This window comes from Anneissia japonica, unplaced genomic scaffold (assembly GCF_011630105.1).
Source record: "Anneissia japonica isolate Jap-2015-1 unplaced genomic scaffold, ASM1163010v1 scaffold287733_len118669_cov163, whole genome shotgun sequence".
In the NCBI taxonomy this organism is placed as follows: Eukaryota; Metazoa; Echinodermata; class Crinoidea; order Comatulida; family Comatulidae; genus Anneissia; species Anneissia japonica.
The window spans coordinates 12,671-22,413 of NW_022731439.1; the positions used below are offsets into that span (position 1 = coordinate 12,671).

General features: G+C 35.1%; 1 protein-coding gene across 1 annotated transcript in view; it reads right to left on the reverse strand.

Annotated features, from left to right (window-relative positions):
- The window catches only part of LOC117115382, a gene marked incomplete at its 3' end in the record, with an annotated part of 21,092 nt that overhangs the window by 10,411 nt on the left and 938 nt on the right, over positions 1-9,743 (reverse strand). The window lies entirely within an intron of this gene.

The following is a 9,743-nucleotide window of genomic DNA, read 5'->3' on the forward strand; positions in this document are numbered from 1 at the left end:
TTAAATTCAATGTCACACAATGTTATTGCTCGATTGTTGCACTTGGGCCATTTTTGGGGCAAACTATCTTACTAACTATTAGTTAGTAAGATAAAAGACTGTATCCCTTAACAAACTGCATGAATTAATAAGTGTACAAATATTAAGTTAAGGTTACATGGTTCTGAACTGTACACAGTTAATGTTATACTCATTTTAAATATCAAAATAGTCGCACAATGTTATAGTGCAATTTTGCGCTTGGGCCATTTTTTGGGGCAAAATATCTTACTAATTAAACAATGCATCCCTTTAACAAACTGAATAACCTTTAACAAACTGCATAACTGCAATCAGCACAAAAAGTTGTCTTAGTATGAAAGGTTTCATGCCTCTAGACCGTTCACAGATAATATTATGCTCATTTGAAATCAATCGTAACACAATTTTATTGAACAATTCTTGCACTTGGGCCATTTTTGGGGCATAATATCTTACTATTAAACAATTTATCCCTTTAACAGACTGCATAACTGAAATCAACACAAAAAGTTGTCCTAGAATGAAAGGTTTCACGGCTCTAGACAGTACACGGATAATATTATGCTCATTTGAAATCAACAGTAAATACAATTTTATTGCGCAATTCTTGCACTTGGGCCATTTTTGGGGGACATATCTTACTAATGAAACACTATATCCCTTAACGAACTGCATGCCTGAAATAAGCACATAAAGTTGTTTTAGAATTATAAGTTTCAAGGGTCTAGGCAGATTATTTTTAATGTTATCGTTATTCAAAAATTAATTTTATCACATTTACGCACTGATACTGTCGCAAATTGAAAAATATACCCCTTTTCAAATCGCTTTTTAAACATGAAGGGATAAAGACACCAAGCTGATATTTGGAACGTCTGATCATCATATGTAAATTAATTAATGATGCAAGTTTTAACAACAAGCGCACTTGCCCACAGGGTCAAAGGTCACCATGAAAATGAGGCATTTTTGTGCATTTTTTGTCCCGAATGACCTTTTGACCTACAATTACCCCCTAAAATGATAAGTTAAAAATCCGGAATTTTTATGGTGAAACATTTCCAACTATATATTAATAATTTGTTGCATAAGACCCATTTAATAACTGATTTGGGTATTTTAATGGGGTCTAAAAATGGAAGAAAAATTACACAACCAAATAAGTTAGGGTGTTTACGAACCAATATTTTCGTAAAGGGGTCCGGTATACCAAAAGTCATGTCATATTCCTGTTCTACAGCCAAAAGTTAGTCTAGATATCAATTTTCAGTTAATTATCTTTATTCTATTTGAAGATATGGCTAATTGAAAATGCAACTTTATAAATATGTCATAATTGATAGCTAAAATGGGGTATGACCCTAAAATTTCAAATGGCCGTAACTTCTAAACGACTTGGAATTGGCAAGTCAAATTTTGGGTTTGTTTGTCAGACATGTTGGTGCACATTATATCCGAGTTTCAAGAAAATCTGAGACGGTACCCAACCATGATTTTCTGAAAATTTGTTGAGTTGGCACGGAATGACCAAAGATCAAAAAAGAGACACATTACAAAAAAAAATTTAGAAAAACTTAATAGTATTTTAAATCTTTAAAACGTTTTTTCTGTATGGACACAAAAAAGTTAGCACAAAATTTTAAATATGGAAAAAACCCCAATTTTTTAAGCTGCTTAATATAAAAATTACTACAAAGAGGTCCTTTAGAAAAATGATGACAACAAGGTAAAACTATAACATCCTCAATGATTGCCTCCTCAACTTGCCATAACATTGAAATACATTACATTATATGCCTCACCACTTTTTAAAATGTTGTTAATAGAATTAAACCTAGTTCAATTCAGTTAGAACAAATCAAACTGCTCAGTACTCAGCCCTGATTGAGGGATAAACAAAGCAAGGCTCTATTGTCACTTTTATTTCAACTGGCATCACCACATCTTTCTAATTGGCTAGGTGTGTCGTGCAGAAAAGATCTTATGCGCATGGTACCGTGCGAACAGTCACTTTGATATCATAAATGATTAAGACAAACCAAACTAGGGGCTAACTTAATTTCCTGATATTCTGGGTGCTACATCATGGCCAAACTGGTTGGCAGCCAAAAACAGATGGCACAGTGTATGGCCTAGTCTAGGGAGTAGCCTAGTAGTACTAGGCCTCTAGTAGAATGCCTGTTGAGCGCAGTTTGTTCATTTTGCTTATTTTCAGTTGCTGATGTTGTTTCAATGTCTTTGAAACTGTTCGTGCAGTATGCAAACTGCAAAAGGTTTCTTTCAGTAATCATCGTAAAATAAGAATAAAAATTGATTCCTGCTGGGTCGCTATTTCAGGCGAACCTCTCTCTAGCCTTAGTAAGGCCTACCGTAGGCTAGAATTATTAAAGAAATGATATTAAATTGAACATTAATTGATTAATTGATTGATAAGTTGACAAATAAATTATATAGCCCTACTGTAGATTAAAATAGGAAAATGCAAAGCAAAAAAGTGAGTACAGTACAATTAAAAATTGTCATAGACTTTGAGAATGATGATTGAAAGTATGTATACGTCTTAATTAGGACCTGGCTTGTCTTTCATTTTGGTGTATGATCTGCTTTTCGGACAGATTTTTCCCTTCATTTTTTTTTTGTTGTCAGATTATTTTGTTTTTAATATATTATTATATCTTTAACTTATGTTAATTCATACACAATTCATCCATGTACAGTAATGCAATGCATGCATTTGACTGGAAGATTGAATAATACCACAATGAAGTCATTATCATTTGATTAAATAACAGCAAAAGTCTCCATGGTCCAATTTTAATGTTACTTTAATGTTCTTTTACTGTCTTAAAATATTTTTTTATATTATTGTCTCAATGTCTCTTAATAGTGGTAGAATAAGTAGTGTTTTTTATGTAAATTTTGAGTATCTTTGTGCTTGTAAAATTCTAATTAAGTAAATTTAACTTGCACTGATTTTTTTTTAACATAATTTTTATGATGAATTTTAATTGTAAATCACATGAAATTCAGTGTTAATTTTACTGCCATGTGTGATCAAATAAAGTTAAATGAAAAAGTAAAGTGCAATGAAAAAGTAAAGTGCAAGTAAAATATTTTTTTTATATTATTGTCTCAATGTCTCTTAATAGTGGTAGAATAAGTAGTGTTTTTTATGTAAATTTTGAGTATCTTTGTGCTTGTAAAATTCTAATTAAGTAATTTAACTTGCACTGATTTTTTTTTACATAATTTTTATGATGAATTTTAATTGTAAATCACATGAAATTCAGTGTTAATTTTACTGCCATGTGTGATCAAATAAAGTTAAATGAAAAAATAACCACCCCCAACCCATCTTTGCCCACAATCCATGTACGGTACATCCACATGACCCCCACGATTCCACTTTCAGACAGTGGTGGCGCCAGAGGGGGGGCTGGGGGCTATAGCCCCCCCATCGGGGAAGCATAGCCCCCCGTCGGGGAAGACGATAAATTTTGTCAGGGAACAAATAAAAAAAAATATTTACATGTAATATTCGTTTAGCCACCATATTGTTTGTGTTAACTTTTCATCACAACAACAACAACAATAATAATAATAATAATTCAATGAGACTAATTAAAAATAATTTGCGTTCTGTTATGGCAAATGCTCATTTAAATAGCCTCATGATGGTTGGAATACATCGTGATAGGGGAAGCAAACTCGACCATGACAGCGTGGTTGACAGATTTCATGCAAAATTTCAAAAATATAGAATTTCACTTTTAAGAATGAGGATTTGAAAATAAATTAGATGGTTACATTATATACTCTTTGTTTCTTGCTTTATTTAAAATGTTTTGGTTTTGGAAGCTGATTTCAACATTAGAAAGCATAGCCTACATGAAGTCATATTATAGTACTTAAATAAGTAATAAAAATTCACCATAATTCATCAAATATCCGTGGCTTCCAGGGGGCGTCACCCCCCCCGGACCCCACCAGGGCCCCCAGCAAAGTGAGACTCAATTTGCTCCACTAGCCCTTCCGTCGGGGCCTTCAGATGATTGATAAGCCTGTCACACAGCTACCATAACAGAACAATAAAGAGTAAAATTGTGCATGAGCTACCCCTCAACAGTAGCTTGTGTGTGCATTTTGCTTGCTTTGCACAAAGTTTGAAAACTGTGCAGAATCTTGCATGGTTTTTAAATTGTACAAAAAAAAATCCTTGCAGAGTTTTCAAATTGTGTAAGATTTCCTTGCACAGTTTGCAAACTGTGTACAAGAAAGAGCTTGCATAATATGAAATTGCGCTAAGCACTTTCGCACCTAACTTTTAATTCTTAATTTTTTTATCTTAATTTTCTTCTCACAGTCACAACACATAATAAAACATTTTTACGTGATTCAAACACTCATGAAGTATATTTTTTCAACAAAAAGATACCTTTATAAATATTATAGCCTAGGTTGATATAGGGTTTCTGCGCTTGCTAGCATGACAAGCTGAACTTTTTTGCAATCAGGTAACAAATTGCCAGAATATCTGAGTCAAAATCGGAATTTTCCCATGAAACATCTGACAAAAAAATGTGGCAACATGCAGTAGCATGTTTTTGAACTTTGTTGTCGTAATCGAGGTTAATCCAACAGATGTTTATCATTCGCTTTGTTTTTCTGGATTTAAGCCTAGGCCCTATTTTTCGACTGTGTACACATTTGGATCATTATTAATTTTTGAAGTAATTATTGTACGTGTGAATTTCATGTGAACACACATAGTCAGACAAAATTTCATTTTAGTACAGTAATTGTTAGGCCCTGGAATTCAAGCTATCGGTCACAAAACTAAGATGTTTTGCAGGGTCGCCGGATGTTTAATGCTGTTGGTGACTGGTAATAAAACTTGACATGTCTTCCTTTCTTTGTGCAAGTGTAATGGTGTTCAAAGTATCGTTTCCTGATTTGGGCTTTTTTTTACCATAAGTAAAACTAGATATTTGTGAGGTCTCGCCACAAAATGAGTCTCATGGTTAGAAATTCAAAAATTGAGTTTATATTCCATTTGGGTAGATCACATTATAAGCTTTCATTTGGTCTTTAAATGGCTTCTCTACTATAAGTAAATCCAGAGATGTGAGCATTTAAAGTTTAGGTGTATAAAAACCACGTTTTGAGAAAATCAGCCTCAAAGATAAACTAACCTATACAAAAAATATGACTAGAATTACAGAATATGTGCAGAGAACACTGTTTTGGAAAGAAAATTCACTTACAAAGTATACAATCATAAAATATAAGTATCAAGTTATTCAAAAACATTAAAATCAAAATTTTGTAAAAATGTTGACTTTGGCCTGTTTTGGTGAATATCTCAATATGATTTCACCAACAATGCGTCTCATTTCGTGGTGAGACCTCACATTTGCTTTATATCATATTGACCTTGATTCTTAAGTTTGCTTCTCATGAAGGACCTCCATAACGCCTATGCCAAAGTTGACTTGTGGCCGAGTTGACCTGCACCCTTTGAGAGCTCTCTATGACCTGAGCCTGCCTCTGCAACTGGTACCACCACTTAATTTCAATTCTTGCAAAATTAGAATTTGTTGGAAAATGACAGCAAAAAGTAGCATGATAAGTGCTTAGAAGCCCGGCAGGGTCCTGACAAGGCCAAGGAGCTAAAACAAAGTTGCATTCTGAGGCATTCATAGATATCTGAAACCGTGAACGTAATGACGTCAGTAAAAGTCATCTGCGCATACGAAAAACGTTAAGGTCACCTCGTCGAGCAGATTCTGGAACGCAATTTGGCAAAATCTACGTACGCAGAAAACGTATATGGACGCCAGGTAGGACGGTCACGCATGAGTAATTCCGTTCTAGCGTTGAATTGTCGCACAAATCGAAAGCTCTCTGACTTAGTTGTGATTTGAACTTTTGACCTGACATTTAGAAAACACTAAAATCTGTCTATCTTTGAAAAATCAGTTCACACTGAAGGCTGTGTTCTCCCGAAGCCGTCTTAGCCGTCAATTTTACCGGTAAAAATAACTGGCCAACCAGTAAAAAATTTGAGTTTGTAAAAAAAACAAACTATTGATTAGGCCTACTGTAGGTAGTCTAGGCTGGCCCTCTTTCAGTAACGTCTTTCCAGTCTATGGCTATGAATGTGATTCTTGTTTCTTCGGGTCATTAAACCCCACTCAAATGGGGTAACACCTCACACTGCATGCATTGCTCAATTTTTATGGACTAATTTACCAGTAAAATTTTTTCAATTGGGAGAAGAACACTGGAAGGAGTAAAGAAACAATGCGCTAAACTTTCTGCTTACAATGTGTATCTGTATATTATTATTATTATTATTATTATTATTATTATTATTACTGGTATAAATTTCATAATTAATATTAAGTGTCTACTAGGTCATCTGGTTGGTTAAAATAGTGGGTATTTTTAGGGTCGATGGTCCTGAACTATGTTCTGGACCCAATAATACCTTCAATTTCTCTAATTACCTTGCAAACTTTTCTATATTTAGTAGTATGAGCTTTCATCACAGCTTTAATTTGAACTTCATTACTGAAAAGTATGATAAGATACGGCCCTCAGAAAAGGCGAAAATTTATTTTTGTACAGTGCTTCAGGGGATTTTTGGGGGTGGGGCGTTCACCTAATAAAATATGCTACCCAAATTTCAATGGTATTCCTTGAAAGAGGGGCCAAATTTCAATCTATGTAGCATTTTCAATTTTTTCTTGGTTATTCGAGGAAATATAGCTTCGTAAAAATCGTACAAAGGAGACATTACCGGCACGAAAAAGGGCATGTGGTACCTAAATTTCAAAAGGCTGTAACTTAAAAACTACTTACTGTAGCAATTGGATCTGAAATTTTGGATTATTTCTTGTGGTATATCAAGGTACTGTATTAGAATTTTTTCATAAAAATCCAAGGTGGAGAGGGGGGGGGGGTGTTGTGACATGGGCATGGTAGTAGATTTGAGCTGGAATGATCATAGGGCGATTGACCTCCACGCTTGAGCCTCCACATCTCCCCTCGACCTGCCATTTGTTCCAAGGAAAAAGGAACCCTTAAATATTTTTTTGTTTTGATTTGTTAATTATCATTTGTTAATTCATTGGCAATAGTATTCAAATCTCTTTTGGTAGTGTGGTGGTCCTGTTTTACTAAAACATACTGTGTATTTTATTTCCATCATATATTGAAAAAAAAGGATGCAAAAACTTAGATTTACATTAAATAACTTGTGGCCGAGTTGACTTGTGGCAGAGTTGGCAGAAGCCGAAATTTTTGTGGCCGAGTTGATTTGTGGCCGAGTTGACTTGTGGCCGAGTTGACTTGTGGCCGAGTTGACTTGTGGCCGAGTTGACTTGTGGCCGAGTTGACCTGCACCCTTTGAGAGCTCTCTATGACCTGAGCCTGCCTCTGCAACTGGTACCACCACTTAATTTCAATTCTTGCAAAATTAGAATTTGTGGGAAAATGACAGCAAAAAGTAGTATGATAAGTGCTTAGAAGCCCGGCAGGGTCCTGACAAGGCCAAGGAGCTATAACAAAGTTGCATTCTGAGGCATTCATGGATATCTGAAACCGTGAACGTAATGACGTCAGTAAAAGTCATCTGCGCATGCGAAAAACGTTAAGGTCACCTCGTCGAGCAGATTCTGGAACGCAATTTGGCAAAATCTACGTACGCAGAAAATGTATATGGACGCCAGGTAGGACGGTCACGCATGAGTAATTCCGTTCTAGCGTTGCATTGTCGCACAAATCGAAAGCTCTCTGACTTAGTTGTGATTTGAACTTTTGACCTGACATTTAGAAAACACTAAAATCTGTCTATCTTTGAAAAATCAGTTCACACTGAAGGAGTAAAGAAACAATGCGTTAAACTTTCTGCTTACAATGATGACAATGTGTATCTGTATATTACTATTATTATTATTATTATTATTATTACTGGTATAAATTTCATAATTAATACTAAGTGTCCACTGGGTCATCTGGTTGGTTAAAGTAGTGGGTATTTTTAGGGTCGATGGTCCTGAACTATGTTCTGGACCCAATAATACCTTCAATTTCTCTAATTACCTTGCAAACTTTTCTATATTTAGTAGTATGAGCTTTCATCACAGCTTTAATTTGAACTTCATTACTGAAAAGTATGATAAGATACGGCCCTCAGAAAAGGCGAAAATTTATTTTTGTACAGTGCTTCAGGGGATTTTTGGGGGTGGGGCGTTCACCTAATAAAATATGCTACCCAAATTTCAATGGTATTCCTTGAAAGAGGGGCCAAATTTCAATCTATGTAGCATTTTCAATTTTTTCTTGGTTATTCGAGGAAATATAGCTTCGTAAAAATCGTACAAAGGAGACATTACCAGCACGAAAAAGGGCGTGTGGTACCTAAATTTCAAAAGGCCGTAACTTAAAAACTACTTACTGTAGCAATTGGATCTGAAATTTTGGATTATTTCTTGTGGTATATCAAGGTACTGTATTAGAATTTTTTCATGGGGGGGGGGGGGGGGGGGGGGGGGGGGGGTGTTGTGACATGGGCATGGTAGTAGATTTGAGCTGGAATGATCATAGGGCGATTGACCTCCACGCTTGAGCCTCTACATCTCCCCTCGACCTGCCATTTGTTCCAAGGAAACAGGAACCCTTAAATATTTTTTTGTTTTGATTTGTTAAAAAAATCACAGGAATGAATGTCTAATAATTGCTCTTTCTATTGATACATTACTTAAAAAAGAATCCATGAAGACATTAAAAGTTATTGTTAAACAATGAAAATTACAAACACCACCACGACGCACAACATAAAAACCGAAAGGTCCACCGATTAAAATCATTCTTGATATTATAACATAATTAATTCATTTCCATACTTGGAGTATGTATTATACTGTACCATCTTACGCATGACATAAATACACAAAAAAGACTTTTCAGTTAATCCGCACATAATTTCCGAAATGCGTGGATGGATTTCAAGGAAAAATTTTTGCGCGGAAGATTTATTCTCCACACATAAACTAGGTTAAGCCTAGGGCTTAACTTAATTCCATGCGGCATGCTTTAACAATGGTGCGCGCATATAAAGTAGCAAGGCTACAGTAGGTCTCTAAAATGACACTCCAAAAACTGACAAGGCCATTTTATGCTCTAGCCTTCCCCACCCCCTCCTAGTGGTATGCCTAGCCAGTATGCCTTAGATGGGCCACGCTTGAGTGGGATACCTAGACAGACTATCTACAGATAGACTAGCAACGTAATAAAATTAATATTATTAAAATGTACAGTTGCCAGATCACAAGGGCACCAAGTAATAATACTAAGCCTATTTACCCTTACACTCAGGGACACTCACATGATATCTCTTTAATAAATTAATAACACCTATGTTAACGCCTTTTTCCCGAATCGGTAGACATCTTGAAGTGATGACAAACATTGCGAATCAGCGGTGCGTAACCAACAGAAATAAGATAAGCTTTTGGGCAGATTTTTTGACATCATGTTATTTAAAAAATCATAACTCTATAACGGGGCGTAGTATCCAAAAAAAATTTCCAGCAAAATGTTCTTAAAAGACTAGTCTACACCACTATATGATTGAAAAAAAATTGAAAAATTTTTTTGACCTCTGAAATCAAGATTGAAAAATAAAAGCCTATCTCAGTAGTGTATTAAAATAGATA